Here is an 18,956-nt window from a genome sequence, read left to right on the forward strand (position 1 = left end):
TCCTCTCTCTCTCTGTCTGCCTCTCTGCCTATTTGTGATCTCTGTCAAATAAATAAATTTTTTTTAAAAAGTTAAAAAAAAAAAAAAAGTTTTCTGTGGGGCTGTAGAAAATGCAAAGAAAATGTGTACTTAGCCAGAAGCACCCTGCAGCCTTGCTTCCTGATGGGTGAAGGGGACAATTACAAATAAAAAGAAAGGCTAAGAACGGAAGTACAAAGTCTCTATGGTGAAAGAACATTCCACAGTGGCTCTCCCAGCACCTTGCACCCCACAGAGTAGCAACTCTTTAGAGCTCCACCATACCCGGTCACTCTCAAGGGAAAAAAGGCTCATCCTTCCTTCTCTCCTCTTCTCTCCTCAAATTTAGTCATGAGTTCTGTGCCTGAAGAAGGTACCTAACTATCCCTCTCCTCTTCTCTCCACACCACTGTACTACCTGGTTGGGTTCCTGCTCTGGCCTCCAGAGTCTCCCTGCCTCCTGACTGCTCCCCGCCAACCTCAACCCACACTGCAGAAAAGAGTGAATTTTCTGAATCTGCTCCAGTCAGTCTCTAACCACCAGGATCTTCTAAAAACACTTTAAAATTGTCCCCTGTGCCCTTCGGATAAAATCTCTATCAGGCCTTTCCTGATTGCTGCCTTCTCTCTGACCACCAAGTACCTCCCTCCACCCACAACCCTCCGTTCCATGCTCTTTAGTCTCCAAAGCAGGATGCTGTGTCCCTCCTTTCCCCATCTCCTTATCTAACAAGTACATGTTAGATTCTAACTTACTTCTAACCGATACTCTCTTTCAGGTGTCTGCCTAAAGGTTAGCCTCTTGAAAGCGTTCCTAGGTTTCTTCCTTTTTATTTTTACTTCAGTGTGTGCCCAGCACTGCTAGGCTTCAGTGCCTGTCAATACACCTGTGGAGAAAAGGTTAATAACTGCTGCTTTCTCTCTTGGTACGCTGTTTGGGGAATTTTATGTAAAACTAGCACATCCTGCTTCTATACTCTGAACTGGACCGAAGACTACTTTAAGACTTCAGAAGACAATTCAGGAAATACTTAAAGAACTTCCCTTCAGGAAGGTTGCTGGGAAGTCTGAAGTCAGGACAGACAAAGCAGTTGGTGAATGGCTGTGGGCCCAGCACCAGGTCTGTGGTGAGCCCTGTGAGATATGGACCCAACACACTGTACCCCAGTCATGCCCGAGGGCATACAATAACTGCTCCAAGTCACCAGCCCTGCTCCCAGAGCACTGGGGCTCACTCCACCAGTAAGGCTTGTTACCAGTTAGATTTATTCATGTCACAAATACAAGAAACATGGCAGTGCCTGGGTGGCTCAGTCAGTTAAGTGTCAGACTCTTAGTCTCGGCTGAGATCTTGATCTCAGTTGAGTCTGAGCCTGGCATGGACTCCGTGCCAGGCATGGAGTCTCCATACATACATACATACATACATACACACGTACATACCACTAACTTATTCAGTCCTCAAAACAGCCCTTTTAAGTAGATAATGCTACAATTATTCCCATTTTACAGAAAGAAAACTTGCTCAAAAAGGTCTAAGTAGTAAAGAGAGGGTTTGAACTGAAGTGGCTGATCTGTCTCCAGAGCTCTCATTCTTAGCCACCACTCTGCATAATTTCTCCTCTACTCCCATTTCCCTTCATGGAAATTATGTGGAAGGAAAACAGAGTTCAGAGACAGAGCTACATATGTACTGTGCCTCAGTTTACAATGAAAGGTACAAGAAAATGCAATGCAGCATGCTGGATCAATTAGATAATCGTATTTGGGGAAGAGAGGGATGAACCTTGACCCCGACCACATACCATACAAAAATCAGTTCATGATGGATCACTGACCTAAATGTGAAGGTAAAACATTTAAAGCTTCTAGAAAATAGGAGAATATCTTTATGACCTTGGGGTAGCCCTAAAGCACTAAACATAAAGGGAAAAAATAAATTCAATTTCATTATAATTAAAATATCTACTCATCAAAAATAAAATTTAAAAAGGAGCATAGGGCACCTGGGTGGCTCAGTGGGTTAAGCCGCTGCCTTCGGCTCAGGTCATGATCTCAGGGTCCCGGGATCGAGTCCCGCATCGGGCTCTCTGCTAGGCAGGGAGCCTGCTTCCTCCTCTCTCTCTCTCTCTACCTGCCTCTCTGCCTACTTGTGATCTCTATCTGTCAAATAAATAAATAAAATCTTAAAAATAAATAAATAAAAATAAAAAATAAAAAAAATAAAAAGGAGCATAAAAACTGCCTAAAAAAAGAAAACACAAGAGGGTAAAAAAATCAAGCAATACAGAAGGGAAAGATGGGTATTTATGTGTACCCAATAAGGTTCATATCCAGATACGAAGAATTTCTATAAATCAGTAAGAAATAGATGAAAGGGAAGAAAAGTGCTCCAAAAAATGTGTTGAGACACTTTACAAAAGTGAAATTGGTCATAAGCATATGGAAAAAGGCCAAGAACTTAAGTAATCAGAGAAATGCAAATTAAACCTATAATCAGAAGCTCCCACTCCCTGGATTATTGGGAAGGAGGGCTAACGGGTCCTTCAAAGTCACTCTGAACAACTGGGTCAGTATCTGACATGCTTTCCTGATGCAGATTACAAAACAATCTTCTGCCCCCAGCACACCCAAACTTTGCCCCTTTGTGTCTTTAAGCCTAGCACGCAGAAAAGGAGGACAGGAAATTGTATCAAAATTGACACTACTTCATTTCTAACAAGAAATCACCCTATCCTTCTCTGACTGACTTATTTCACTCAGCGTAATACACTCTAGCTCCATCCACATCACTATAAATGTAAGTTTCATTCTTTTTGATGGCTAATATTCCATTGTGTGTGCATGTGAGCACATGAACACACCCACCCACACACACACACACACACACACACACACCCTTCTTTATTATCAACTGATGGACATTTGTGCTCTCTCCATAGTTTGGCTATTGTTAACAATGCTGCTATAAACATAAGAGTGCATGTACCCCTTCAAATGTGTATTTCTGTATCCTTTAGGTAAATATATAGTAGTGCAATTGCTGGATCATAGGGTAGTTCTATTTTTAACTTATTGAGGAATCTCCATACTCTTCTCTAGAGTGGATGTACCAGTTTGCATTCTTAAGGAGGACACATGTTGTGATGAGCACTGGGTGCTATATGTAAGTGATGATTCACTGAATTCTACTCCAAAAACCAATACAGCACTGTGTATTAGCTATGTAAAATTCAAATTAAAAAAAAAAAAAAGTCAACCTAAAGTCTTGATTTAGGTTATTCTGAAAAATCAGTCTAAAAATATTCAAGTTGTCTCGGGAAAAGGTGATACAACTTTCTGGGGTTGGAGAGGAGGAGGAGAGAACAAACACAGAATAAAAAGATCTGTCCTGGGGCACCTGGGTAGCTCAGCCAGTTAGGCATATGACTTTTGATCTCAGCTCAGTTCTCGATCTCAGGGTTTTGAGTTCAAGCCCTACACTGGATTCTACGCTGGGCATGAAGCCTACTCAAACAAAAAGTTTTTTAAAAATCTTATATCTGTAATTTTTTTTTAAGATTTTATTTATTTACTTGACAGAGATCAGAAGCAAGCAGAGAGGCAGGGAGAGACAGTGGGGGGAAGCAGGCTCCCTGCTGAGCAGAGAGTCTGATGCAGGACTCAATCCCAGGACCCTGAGATCATGATCTGAGCTAAAGGCAGAGACTTAACCCACTGAACCACCCAGGCTCCCCTTAAATCTGTAATTTTTATAAAAGATTTTATCTATTTATTTGAGAGAGAGAGAGAGAGAGCAAGTGAGTGAGCAGGGGGAGGAGCAGAGGGAAAGGGACAAGCAGACTCCACACTGAGCCCTGAGGCTGATGCAGGACTAGATCCCAGCACCCTGGTATCATGACCTGAGCCAAAACCAAGAGTAGGATGCTTAATTGACTGAGCCATCCAAGCACCACTGTCTTAAATCCGTAATTTAAGGAATGGTGCTGGTCAACTAAGTTGAGAAAAAAATGCTGAAATGCAACAGAGAGCTATTTAAGCTGTCTGTATTACATTCAGTCACATGGCTAAACTGGCCTTCCATGCTGATTCACAGCCCTTTTCTCTGCTTTGGTGATTCTTCTTTGTTCCTAAAAACATGCACATCCTTCTCTGTCTTCATCCAGAATAAGAAAACAGATCTAGATTCAGGTGGCAGAATCTCATCTTGTGGAAGTGAACCTAAAGGCTGAGCAAGGTCTTGCCCAAGATCACAAAAATTTAGATGCAGAGGATTACCTTGCCCTGAGGGGCATTCCTCTCTATCAAACACTATGACTGAGGCAAAGGCTTTTTCTCAGGTGTGGCTTGAGCCAGTAGGTACTGCCCCCCAACTCTCCGGCATCATCCATTTCTCCCTCCCTACCTAATAAGCCCCACTGGCAAAAAGTCAACAAAGGATAAGATCTTTTAACTTTTAAAAAAGCCTTTCCTTAATCTCAGATACCCTTTCATTTATAGCTTTTTTCATTTCCTTTTAGACCAAAACTCCTCAAAACATTGTTTATACTAGGGGTCTCCAATTTCTCTCCACCTGTTCTTGTTTAAGCCCCTGTCATGGGCACTAAAACTGCTCATCAAGGACACCAAGGATTCCCATGCTGCTAAATCCAACAGCTAATTATTCTTTTTTAATTTTAATTCTAGTGTAGTTAACAGTGTTACATTAATTTCAGGTGTACATTACAGTGATTCAATAGTTTCATATGTTACTCAGTGCTCATCAATAAAAGTCTAGTCTTGGAGCACCTGGGTGGCATTTTCAGTTAAGCAGCTGCCTTCAGCTCAGGTCATGATCTCGGGGTCCTGGGATCAAGCCCCACATCGGGCTTCATGCTCAGTGGGGAGTCCTCTTCTCCCTCTCCCTTTGCCCCTCCCCTTGCTCATGCACGCTCTCTCTCAAATAAACAAAATCTTTAAAAAAAAAAAAATAGATAAGTCTATTCTTGGGGCACCTGGATGGCTCAGTGGATTAAGCGTCTGCCTTCAGCTCAGGTCATGATGATACTGGGGTCCTGGAATCGAGCCCTGTGTCAGGCTCCCTGCTCATGGGGAGCCTGCTTCTCCCTCTCCCTCTGCTGCTCCACCTTCTTGTGCTCTCTCACTCTATCAAATAAATAAATAAAATCTTTTTAAAAATTAGGTAAGTCTATTCTTAATCCCCTTCACCTATTTTACCCATACCTCCACCTACCTTCCCTTGGTAAGGATCAGTTTGTTCTCTAAAGTTAAGAGTCTGGGTTTTTTGGTTTGTGACTTTTTTTTTCCTTTGTTCATTTTTTAAATTTCACATATGAGTGAAATCATATGGTATTTGTCTTTCTCTGACTGGCTTATTTCACTTAGCACTATATTCTCTAGATCCATGCATGTTGTTGCAAATGGCAAGATTTCATTCTTTTTTTGTGGCTGAATAATATTCCTGTGTGTGTGTGTGTGTGTGTGTGTGTGTTCACACATCTTCTTTATCCATTCATCTACTGATGAATACTTGGGCTGCTGCCATAATTTGACTATCATAAATAATGCCTCAATAAACATAGTGGTGCATGTATCTCTTTGAATTCGTGTTTCTGTAATTTTGGGGTAAATACCCAGTACTGCAATTCCTGGACTCTAAGGTAGTTCTAATTTTTTGAGGAATCTCCATACTGTCTTCCACAGTGGCTACACCAGTTTGCACTCCCACCAACAGTACACGAGGGTTCCTTTTTCTCCACATCCTCACCAAAACTTGTTTGTTTTTTACTTTAGTATTTCTAACAGGTATAGGTGATATCTCATTATTATTTTGATTTGCATTTCCCTGATGCTGAATGATGTGGAACATCTTTTCATGTGTCTGTTGGCCATCTGGATATGTTCTTTGGAGAAAAGTCTGTTCATCTCTTCTGCCCATTTTTAAATTGGATTATTTGGTTTCTTACAGTGTTGAGTTGTAGGAATTCTTATACTTCGGATACTAACCCTTTATCAAATATGTCATTTGCAAATATCTTCTCCCCTTTAGTAGGCTATCTTTCAATTTTGTTGGCTGTTTCCTTTGTTGTGCAACTTTTTTATTTTGAGTAAGTCTCAAAAGTCTATTTTTGGTTTTGTTTCCGTTGCCTTCAAGAAGACCTATCCAGAAAGAATATCAGAGAAATTACTGCCTGTGCTCTTTTCTAAGATTTTTATGGTTGCACTATTCATATTTAGGTCCTTAATCTAGAGTTTATTGTTGTGTATGGTGTAAGAAAGTGGTCCACTTTCATTCTTCTGCATGTAGCTGTCCAGTTTTCCTAACACCATTTGTTGAAGAGACCTTTTACCATTGCATATTCTTTCCTCCTTTGTCAAAGATTAATTGACTATATAATTGTGGGTTTATTTCTGGGCTTTCTATTCTGTTCCATTGATCTGTATGTCTATTTTTTGTGCCAGTACCATACTGGTTTGATTATTACAGCTCTGTAATATAACCTGAAGTCTGGAATTGTGATACCTTCAAAAAAAATTTTTTTTCCCAAGATTGCTTTGGTTGTTTAGGGTCTTTCTTGGTTCCATACAAATTTTAGGATTATATTTTCTAGTCCCATAAAAATGCTATTGGTAGTTTGATAGGGACTGCATTAAATCTGTAGATAACTTTGGGTAGTATAGACATTTTAATAATATCTGTTCTTTTTTTAATCCATGAGTATAAGAATGTCTTTCCTTTTCTTTGTGTCGTCTTCAATTTCTTTCATCAGTAACTTACAGTTTTCAGAATACATGTCTTTCATTTGTTTGATTAAGTTTATTTCCAGGTATTTTACTATTTTTGGTGCAATTGTATACAGGACTCTTTTCTTAATTTTTCCTTCCGCTGCTTCTTTATTAGTGTATGGAAATGCAACTGATTTCTGTATGTTGATTTTGTATCCTGTGATCTTACTGAACTCATTTACTAGTTCTTGTAGTTTTCTGGAGGAGTCTGTAGGGTTTTCTATATATAGTATCATGTCATCTGCAGACAGTGGAAATTTTACTCTTTCCTTACTGAAGTGGATGTCTTTTACTTCTTTTGTTTTCTGATTGCTGTGGCTAGGACTTCCAGTACTATGCTGAACAAAAATGGTGAGAGTGCACATCCTTGTCTTATTCCTGACCTTAAGGGAAAAGCTCCCAGTTGTTCCCCACTGATGATGATATTAGCTGTGGGTTTTTTTTATATAGAGCCTTTATTATGTTGAGGAATGTTCCCTCTAAACCTACTTTATTGAGTATTTTTATCATGAATGAATGTACTCTGTCAAATGCTTTTTCTGCATCTATTGAAATGACAGTTTTTATCCTTTCTCTTATTTGATGTATCACATTGATTGATTTGCAAATATTGCAAATATCCAACAGTCAATTCTTACTCCTCACACTATCCTAGCTATTGTTAGCCTTTAAGTAATATGGTTGATCACAGCTTCTGTGAAATACAATGGGGGGGTGAGGGCTACCATAGCATTTTTCTCTTTCCTACTGCCTCAGTGGCCATTTCTTCTCAGTCTTCTTTCCTAGACCATCTTCATCCCCCTCCCCACCTTTGAGTGCCCAGCTCTTAGTCAGGCCACTTCTCTTATTTCTGGGATGATCTCATCCTGTCCCATGCATACATTTACATACTGATATAGCCCACGTTTTATCATCAATGTAGAGTTCTCCTCTGAACTTCAACTCCATAATCTAACTGCCTTCTAGACATCTCAACTTGGAGACATAAACCATGTCAAATTTAACATGTTTCCAAAACTAAAGTTTTATCTATCTCTAATCTATGCCTCTCCCAATCTTCCCAAGCTCAGAAAATGGCATATTCAAGTTGTTCAATCCAAAAGCTTTGGAACCCATCTTTATCTTCTCTCTTTCACACAATCTACATCCACTTCATCAACAAATCCTATTGCTCTCTCTTCGAAACATATCCAGAATTCAACTACTAACCACCAAGCCACCATCACCTCTTGCCTGGATTTTGCAGTATCTTCCTAATTAGTCTTTTGACCTTATCTCCCTTAGCCTGCCCCTGACATATCAGTCACAGTGATCTTTTAAAACCTAGACCAGATCTCATTCCTCTGCTCAAACGGTCTAGCAGCTCCTACATCACATAATAAGGCCCATGCAGTCTGATCCCATGGTCTCTCTTCGATCACCCTCATTCCAGCATACTCTGCTTCAGCTACTATGGCTCCTTGTTTCTTCCACACATTAAGAAAGTTCCTGCCTTTAGATCTTTGCTTCTGCTATCCTATCTGTCTTGAATGCTCTTTCCCTAGACAACCACCAGTCTAGCCCCCTAATTTCCTTCATGGCTCACTCAAAAGTCACCTGATCAAGTAAGGTCTCTCTTGACCATGCTACATAAAATAGAACCACACCACATTTATATTTTACCTAGTCCCCCTTTCTTCATAGCACTTAAAACCTTCTGACACCCTGTTTATGTATTTATCATCTGTCTCTACCTAATAAATAGAAATCCCCTGTATAGAGGCAATTTTATTCCCTGCTCTATCTCCAACACCCATGACGTTGCCTAGCAAAAAGTGCTCAAGAAATATTACTGAATGACTAAATGAATGCATTCCTTTCCTCTGCCACTCACACACTGTACTGCTCTCCTGATGTCCTCTGTTCTTTTTTTGGGACCCACCACTCTTTTAGGCACTGAGACTCACTGGACTACACAACTTTTTAAACAATTTGGCTCCTAAAAGACTCTATTAGGTACCTTTCTCATAAAAACTTCATTCTGGGTGCCTGGGTGGCTCAATCAAGTGTCTGCCTTCAGCTCAGGTCATGATCCCAGGGTCCTAGGACTGAGCCCCATGTCTGGCTCCCTGTTCATCAAACAGCCTGGTTCTCCCTCTGACCCCCTCCTTCTCTCTCTCTCAAATAAATAAAATCTTAAAAAACAACAACAACAACTTCACTTCAACTAATGCATTTAACAGTTTACTCTGAGAGTTTGTAAATAGATGTTGGTCTGTGGGCTACAAAACAGTCACCTGGATCTACAGGCAGATAAATAATCTTATTCACTGAACATTAATGGTTAATCTAAAGGGAAGTCTCTAGCAAAATGTCACTATATTCTATTCTCACTCAGTTCTATCCAATTCCCCATGACCTGGATAGCTAATAAAGATGACAAAATCCATTATCCAAGTAAAATGAAAGCACATATCCATACAAAGGCTTGTATATGAATGTTCAATAGTGGCTTCCTTTATAATAACACAGAAAGAAAGAAAGGAGGAGGGAGGGAAGAAGAGAGGAAGAAAGAACCCACATAGAATGGATAAACAAATTGGGGTATATCTATACTATCCAATACTACTCAGAAATGAAAAGAAATGAACAACTGATATACACAACATGGATGAATCTTAATTATGCTGAGTGCAAGAAGCTAGATGCCCCCAAAGAGAATACCCTATGTGGTTTCATTTATACCAAAATATAATCAATAAAGACAGAAAGCAGATCAGTGGTTCACTAGGCACAGGGTTAGAGGGCAGGAAAAGGAGGGAAGGACTTCAAAAGGGAATAAGGAAACTTTCAGGGGTAAGGCATATGCACATTATCTTGATTTTGATGATAGTTTTAGGGATATATACATAGCACAATTAAACTTTAATAAGGCTGGGGGGAAAAAAACAAAAATCCAACTATACAATACTCTAACTAAATAAGCTTAGTGGGATATATTAAAAGAAAAAAAAACTGCAAAAAAACTCTTGAACTGGGGCACCTCAGTGGCTCAGTGGGTTGGAGCCTCTGCCTTTGGCTCAGGTCATGATCCCAGGGTGCTGGGATCGAGCCCCACATCGAGCTCTCTGCTCAGCAGGGAGCCTGCTTCCTCCTCTCTCTCTGCTTGCCTCTCTGTCTACTTGTGATCTCTGTCAGCAAATAAATAAATAAAATCTTTTTTAAAAAAACTCTTGAACTTTAGATTTATTGTTTGTAGCGAAAACATCTGAAATTATTTGAACCTACTGTAAAACTAAGCAAATTAATAAATACACTGATGCTGAAAACCAAGTTATCACTGTGGGAGGAAGATACAAATAGGAAATAGAAGTTTTAAAGTTTAGAGCACTGTTTATGAACACAATTTTTTAAATAAATGTATTTCCTGGCTCTACAGACCAAAAGAGCCTATAATCAATGATATTCCAGTAGTAATGAGCATGTGTATAGCCCAGATCTTAGCTTCTAAGTACCATTTCCCTCTAAAAGAAACCAACAATCTTTGGAGAAAAAGCCAGTTCCCAGGTTGGAACAGAGAAAATACAAGCAAGGTCTGGAACACTGCTGTGCCACAAAGAAAAGGAAGTGCTCACAAACTATAGGGAATGCGTCCAAAGGAACAGTGAAGTTAGCTGTAAGGTGCGTCCTCTAGCCAACTCTGGGACGATTTGAGCATCAAAATGAACAAGAGGAATGGATACTATCACACTGAATTTTTCAAGATTTTATTTATTTGAAAGAGGAAGCATGAGCAGGGGGACAGTCAGAGGGAGAGGGAGACCCCCACTGAGCATGGAGTCCCATGCAGGGCTAAATTCCAGGACCCCTGAGATCATGAACTGAGTGGAAGTCAGATGGTTAACCATGGGTGACTCAGCCACCCAGGTGCCTCTATCACACAGAATTTTTCAAAAAAGGATCTGAGACCATATTGATATTTTTAAAAAATAAATAATAATAATAATGAGGAGGAGGATGAAGAAAAATAAAGTGGGGAGGGAGAGCTCATCTTTACCAAAAAATACAAATAAATGTAAAAGGAATATAGAATCACAAAAATCACCATTTTGCAGCTACCATATTAGTAAGTGATACAAGCAGGAATCATCAATGGAAACTGAAAACACTGGATAAAAGACTGGAGGCATAGGATATTCCCATAGTTTTAGGTTTTCCTCTCAGAAAAACTGAGAGGAAGGTACAGAGATTTATCATATACCCCCGCCCCAATACATGCATAGCCTCCCCCATTATCAATATCATCCAGCAAAGTGGTCCATCTGTAACACACAGTGGATGAGCCTACATTGCCACATTACTATTACCCAAAACCTATAGTTTACATTAGGGTTCACTCTTGGTGTTATACGCTTTCCTATTTTTTATTTTTTAAAAATAAAAACTTAGGGGGCACCTGGATGGCTCAGTGGGTTAAGCCTCTGCCAAATAAATAAATAAATAAATAAAAGCTTAGAAAAGTAAAAATAAGTGAAATGCCATGCAATTACAAAGTCACTATAATTATGAAGACTTTTAAATGGCACATGCAAAAAGGGATACACAATAGGATTCTAGTTTTGGAAAAATACACATCTGCATAGCAAAAGGCTGGGAAAACTACAACGAAGTATCTTGCTATCACTGGCTGATGGAATTACATGTGATTTTTGTGTCCTTTATAATACTGTGTATTTCCAATATTTATTTAATAAGCATATGTTACTCACAATCACAAAGTTATTAAACAGTAAAGTCAACAAGCCATTTGGCATTATAGATTTTGAAATATTATTCAAATTCCAAACACACTCTCCAAAGAAGGATCTAGACCTAGGACATTATGCAATCACAGGTTCATAAAGTTTCTTTAAAACTATTCTTAGAAAATAAATCTAGGCTCAAAGTAAGGATGTCTTATGTGACAGAGATGCCATAATAAATGGTGAAAACTATAACTCCATAACTTATGCTGCCTTGTGAAGGCCCTCTTCCATAGGAGGAAGAGAACACTGGGTAGGATTCCCATTAGGCTGCTGAACTCACTCCTCCCAGGTACAATTCTTTATGAAACAATACCACCCATTCTGACCTAGTACAAATTTCTAGAAGCTCCCCACACTTCTTTGACTTGCAGCCTGCAGACTGCTACTATTTACTGATTATGTCTAGAACTCACAGTGAGAATCTAAAAGTGCAACAGTCAGAACTCAAACAAATAAACCCAGGATTCCAGGTATATTTCAAACTGCCACCACTGCCCCTATATGCTCAGGCCCCTTCCTATCTCACCCCAGACTACTCTGGCCTTTACTCTCTATCCTCCAGCCACCATGGCCTCTATGTTCCTGATTCTTAAACAAGCAAATCTGTTCCCACACCAGGGCTTTGCCCTGGCCCTCTGCCTAGAACACTTTACCCGATTCTTTGCATTGTAAGCAAAGAAGACAAATAGAATGGGGTCAGAGAAAAAGCAAAAAGCAAACTCCCTGCAGAAGAGTCTGAGATCTAGGGGTTGAGAAGATGATCAGCTTTCCCTACCCAGTGGTCCAAAGTGAAGGAGGTCAGCCTAAGGCCAAAGTTGACATCCAGGAGGTTAGCTTTCTGTCAACAAGATAGCATGAAGCAGGTTCCAGAAGGAACATATCTAGTTTCAATTCCAGTATCTCAGTATCCTGATTTGTCATGTAAAACAGACAAAAATAAAATAAACAAAAAAGCAGCCTTCACCTTCTAAAAAGATGTACCCATCAAGGCAGTCTGTGCCCAGATCTTGACTAACTTAAACCAGGACTTCTCAAACTTTTCTACTGAGGAGTCCTAAATACCCACAGAAAATATTCTTATCCCTTTGGGACTCTCAGGGTACCATTCAAAATGCACTCAAACTGGGGCACCTGTGTGGCTCAGTTGGTTAAGCATCTGCCTTCAGCTCAGGTCATGATCCCAGGGTCCTATGATTGAGCCCCAAATTGGGTTCCCTGCTCCACAGGGGCCTATTTCTCCCTCTCCCTCTGCCGGCTGCTCCCCCTGTCTGTGCTCTTGCTCTCTCTCTGTGTCAAATAAATTAATAATTTTTTTTAATTTTTTTAAAAACAAAAACAAAAGCACTCATACTCTAAAATTTATTTGAAAAAAAAATCCCATTTTACCTTAAAAATGCATATGAATTGCGGTTTCTATGCTTAATTTTCACTACAAAAATATTTTTAATTCCTTACCAGTTAAAGTACAAAAGTCTCAACCCCCAACACCACTCCCCCGATCTCCTGATAAAATTGGCACTCTAACAAGTTTGTCATGTTCATCCTGAAGCTCCATAAACTCCCAATATGCCTACTGCAACCTGGGGAAGCAAGTTTGGAAATAAAACCCTCTGGCAAGCAATCATTCTTAGAATAACCAGTAAGTTCTTTTTTTTTAAGATTTTATTTATTTATTTGACAGAGAGAGATCACAAGTAGGCAGAGAGGCAGGCAGAGAGAGAGAGAGGAGGAAGCAGGCTCAGTGCTGAGCAGAGAGCCTGATGCGGGACTCGATCCCAGGACCCCGGGATCATGACCCGAGCCGAAGGCAATGGGCCCAACCCCCTGAGCCACCCAGGCGCCCCAACTAGTAAGTTCTTTAAGCCTGCAGTTTCTGGGTAGGGCTTGGTCTTTTCTCCAGTAAAATTCCTTTGGAAAAACCCTACTCTTGTCTTAGCTTAACAAGGCTATTCATAACATTGGCAAACAGCTTGGGTGAGTAGAATGCTCTCAGAAGAAGAGAGTACTGGTGGCCCCAGAACCCTGATGGAGAACCAGGCTAAGACCAAAAAAACCCGCACAAGTAATGAAGTAAAAATACCATACCGTAGGAAAGAATGGGGAATCTGGATTTTCCTTGCAAATATTTCACAAGAATAAAGGTAGCCTACAACAAATACATAGTGGAAGGGGAATCATACTATTAACTAAGATTCATCATACACCTGCAGAATGAGTGAAATCAGGAATTGGATCCATTAATCCAGATGTTAATAAGAAACACATGATGTTCTTGTTTAAAAATTTTTTTTAATTTTAAGCATGTCCTCTGCCAGTGCAACCTATAAGGGCATATTTAGGCCCAGGTTTCTTGCTACTTTTCTCTCCTGTCTCCCTGCTGCAGGGGTATAAGAAGCTACCTTGGGGAAACAGATGTTAAGATTTTTGCCATATATATAGACAGGAAAACCCTTGGAAATATCTCTTGATCTAAACTTTATCACTTATGGTTGCTAAAGCCATGAAAGGAAGAATCCACTGTAGGATTAGAGCACAGTAATAATGAGAAAAACAAAAGTGCCAACAAAACGCCAAGGCAAAGGAAAATCTCTTTACAAAGCCAAATACACACAGGACTCTGACATGAACCAGCCATGCCACACTTTCACATTCACTGAAACACATTAAATGGCAACTGAAAACAAACTTTTTTTTTGTAAAAGCTAGATTACTGTAGGAGTTCTCTTCATCTAAATATTTCAAAATACCTTATCTGGGGCAAGATATTGGACCTGAAGCTGAGCTAGAAGAAAATACTGGGCCAGAAAAACTACTTTTGCATAAGGAAAGCCAATTCCAGGGGCACCAGGTTTTTTATTTTATTTTTAAAGATTTTATTTATTTATTCGAGATGAGAGAGCACAAGCACAGGGTACATGGGGCAGAGGGAAAGGGAGAAGCAGACTCCCCGCTGAGCAGGAACCACCCCCCCAATGCAGGATTCAACCCCAGGACTCCGGGATCATGACTTGATCTAAAAGGCAGATGCTTAACCGACTGAGCCACCCTGGCACCACAGGCACCAGGTTTTGAACTTCTGCCTCTGATAATGATAGGCCCCAAAGGTGCTAACACCTAACTTCTCCCACCATTCCAAGAGAATAGAGAAAATCCAACACATGCATTAGGAGAGAAGAAAAACAGGGAAATGAAAAAGCAATCCAGGAGCGCCTGGGTGGCTCAGATGGTTAAGCGTCTGCCTTCGGCTCAGGTCATGATCCCAGGGTCCAGAGATCAAGCCCCTCATAGGGCTCCCTGCTCAGCGGAGAGTCTGCTTTGCCCGCTCCCTCTGCTGCTCCCTCTGCTCGTGCTCTCTCGCTTTGTTCTGTCAAATAAATAAAATCTTAAAAAAAAAAAATCCAAAATGTCTTATAACACGCCAAGAGCCCCCCAGTATGCTAGAAATTGGAAAGCACTGTCTTCTCCCCACCTTTTTAAAAACCAAATCATGGTGCTCCCCAAGAGACAAAGCCTCCATGCTGTCAGACTACTATCCGACAAGTCAACATTCAAAGGTCAATATCAAGGGGGAGACAATGCCCCATATAATGCAGCAAAGCTAAAAATACTCTAACTCCCCCAACTACTTCCTATCTACCCCATTCTTCCGCCTTTGTAAAGATTTCATCTTCCTCCCAGACTTTACCTATTCCATCTTCAACCTGCCCCACATATGCAACAAGTCACCAAGTCCTATAAATTTTACTATAACAAATCTGACCATTTACTCCTCCTATGTAGGTCAACTGATCCCAACAGTTCACAAATCTCATTAATCCCTCCCATAAAGTTTTACCACAGACCTAATTGGTCTTCACTATCTACAGGCCATTTCTTCTGTATACTGCTAAATAACATTCTTAAAAATCAAAGGTTTAATGAATTCTCCTTGGTAAAAACTTCCATCAATTCCCATGCTGCCTTTAAAACAAATTCTTTTTTTTTATTTTTTTAAAGATTTTATTTATTTGTCAGAGAGAGAGGGAGAGAGAGCGAGCACAGGCAGATAGAATGGCAGGCAGAGGCAGAGGGAGGAGCAGGCTCCCTGCCAAGCAAGGAGCCCGATGTGGGACTCGATCCCAGGACGCCGGGATCATGACCTGAGCCGAAGGCAGCTGCTTAACCAACTGAGCCACCCAGGCGTCCCTAAAACAAATTCTAAACTACCCCCTAAACTGATTCCAGACTATCATTCCAGTCTCACTCTGGTCATTCCCCTAATGTGTCCAGTTCTATAGCAAGTAAGTTAGGTCATCATTATCTAGCATGTGTCATACCTGCCTTTCTACTATGCCTTTACTCATGCTATTACTTCTGATCTCTGTCAATAGTATTAATCAATTTCTTCCTTCACAGCACAAACTAAGAGAGAAAGCAACCCATTATAGGCAAGGGAATGATATGAACCTATGGTCTCACAAACAGCATGGGTTTGAAAAAGGAGTACCACGTTGGAAACCAAAGGCCCAGCTTTGCCACTTTCTTGCAAAGTCATACTGAGTGGGTCACTTGCCTTTCTAAGCCTCAATTTCCTTATCTCTAAAGTGTATCTGCCCTACCTAACACCTAGGATTATCAAGATAAGTAAGATAAACTGTGTCAAAATGCTTGTGGGGATGAACTAAAGCAGTACTTAGAGGGCAATTAATAGTTTTAACTGTTTTTATTAGGGGAACAAATATAAGCACATTCTTTTTTTAAAAGATTTATTTATTTATCTGAGACAGAGAGAAAGAGAGGGAGAGCACGAGTGAGAGGAGCAGAGGGAAAGGCAGAGAGAATCTCAATCCCTGCTGAGCACAAAGCCTGATGAGGAGTTTGATATTATGACCCTAATATCATGACGTGAGCCAAAACCAAGAGTTAGTTGTCTGTTAGTGCCACCCAGGCGCCCTGGTAAGCACATTCTTTTTTTTTTTTTCTTTTTTTTTTTTAAATTATTTATTTATTTATTTGACAGACAGAGATCACAATTAGGTGGAAAGGCAGGCAGGGGGGGGGGGGGGGAAGCAGGCTCCCCGCCAAGCAGAGAGCCCTACTCGGGGCTCGATCCCAGATACCCAAGCCAAAGGCAGAGGTTTTAACCCACTGAGCCACCCAGGCACACCCTGGTAAGCACATTCTTTTTTTTTTTTTTTTAAAGATTTTATTTATTTATTTGACAGAGAGAAATCACAAGTAGGACAAGTAGGCAGAGGGGCAGGCAGAGAGAGAGGAAGGAAAGCAGGCCCCCTGCTGAGCAGAGAGCCCGATGCGGGACTCGATCCCAGGACCCTGAGATCATGACCTGAGCCGAAGGCAGCGGCTTAATCCACTGAGCCACCCAGGCGCCCTGGTAAGCACATTCTTAAGACGTTTGGAAGTAATGGGTGACTGGGTGCCTCAGTGGGTTAAGCCTTTGCCTTTGGCTCAGGTAATGATCTCAGGGTCCTGCAATGAAGCCCCACATTGGGCTCTCTGCTCAGCGGGGAGCCTGCTTCCCCCTCTCTCTCTGCCTGCCTCTCTGCCTACTTGTGATCACTGTCAAATAAATAAATAAAATCTTTTAAAAAAAGAAAAGAAAAAGAAGTTTGGTAGTATTGCTAAACAAACCCAAAAGAAGTAGGAGGAAGAATATTATAAAGCAGAAATTATAAAGAAAACAAACACAAATAGAGGGAATCACCAAAGAAAATTCTTTGAAAAGGTGAGTATGATAGTTCAGATGTTTGTGTAAATGATGAGGAAGCACTACAAAAGTGAGTTATTGTCATCTAGTAGAAATGAAACTTCAAATAAAAAGAGATGAAGTAACAGATTCCTTTCTGAAAGGGTTTCTCAACCTTTGCACTACTGATACTTGGGGACAATAACTGTGTGTAGGGCAGAGCTGTCCTATGCAATGCAGGATGTTTAGCAGCATCTCGGGTCTCTGCCCACAAGATGCCAGCAGCATTCCTCCCTCACCTTATGGAAGTCATGACAGTGTTTTCAGATACTGTCAACTGTCCCCTGGGAGGCAAAATCATCCTACATTGAGAACCACTGCTCTAAGACAATAAAAGGCCACATCACACCATACCAGCTAAAACTATTCATAGCTATTCCTAATTTTAGAAGAGCTGGCTGCTCTACCCATTAAGACTGTGGGATGACCAGCAAGCCAAGGCAGGAAGGGTAAGACTGAAGAAATGGGCAGGTCTCAGATGGTTCAGCAAAATTGCAGTGTGTGCAAAATAAGAGAACCAGGAAAACTATAAGCTCTAAAACAGTGGCAGAGTTGCCACAAGTAACAGAAGTATCACTTCCATTTGGGAGTGCTTGGGTGAGTAAAGCTCTAACACCACTGTGAAACATCAAAAGGATCCTTGATCAAAATCTAAGAACATACCCTAGCAGAGCAAGAGAAGAAGAGAGCACCTACAGAACATTTTTTTCTAACACTCTGAACTTCATAAGTAACAAAAATAACTCATTTCAAATTTTTAAAAATTATTTCATCTGAGAATGGTATAAATAATCTTTTTTAAAAACTCCGTTACAGGGGCATCTGGGTGGTTAAGTGTCTGCCTTTGGCTCAGGATATGATCCCAGGGTCCTGGGATCAAGCCCCACACTGACCTCCCTGCTCAGTAGGGAGCCTGCTTGTCCCTCTCCCCACCACCCCACTCATGCTTTCTCTTGCTATCTCTCTCTCTCAAATAAATAAACAAAATCTAAACAAACAAACAAAAAAACACTCCAGTTGCATAGCTACACTATTCTGAGACAAATTACAATTCTCACCACTTTTAAATAAATAATAGTAAAGTCCAGAGAAGCATCTGCTTTTCTTTTAATAATTAAGAACCTAACAAGGAAGGCAGAATTCCAAAAAGCTGAGAGGGAAGATAATGTGTATATATCCACCATACCTACCAGTAGCATCCTAAATCTGATCTAAACCTGATTAAGAATTCTAGGGGGTATGTGAAAATATAATTCTAAGAACCCAAATGATAAAAAGCAAAAACTGATGCAGTACCTGGGGACTCTAATGCCATCTTAAGAACCATGAGAGCCAAGCAAGGCAGTCTGGTGGTATACCCTTCCAGCACTATCTTCCATTACTTCTACTTATTCTACTTTATAGAAAGGAACTTCAGAACCAACTGGGGAGACTCCAACTGAATAAACAAGCAGTGGACAGCAAACAATATCAAGAAAAAATAAAATAAAATAAAATGGTAATTTCCCTGCCAGAGGTAGGGGAAGTAGAAGTGGGGCAGAGACTCCTAGATAGTTTAAATGAGGGAAAACTGATCCCCGAACCATACATATAACATCTGGTAGGATGAATGAGAACTGAAG

General features: G+C 40.5%; 1 protein-coding gene across 4 annotated transcripts in view; it reads right to left on the reverse strand.

Moving 5' to 3' along the window:
- Positions 1-18,956, reverse strand: part of RAD54L2 (RAD54 like 2) — a 110,544-nt gene that overhangs the window by 50,181 nt on the left and 41,407 nt on the right. The window lies entirely within an intron of this gene.

The sequence above is a fragment of the Neovison vison genome, chromosome 6 (assembly GCF_020171115.1).
Source record: "Neovison vison isolate M4711 chromosome 6, ASM_NN_V1, whole genome shotgun sequence".
NCBI classification, from domain to species: Eukaryota; Metazoa; Chordata; class Mammalia; order Carnivora; family Mustelidae; genus Neogale; species Neogale vison.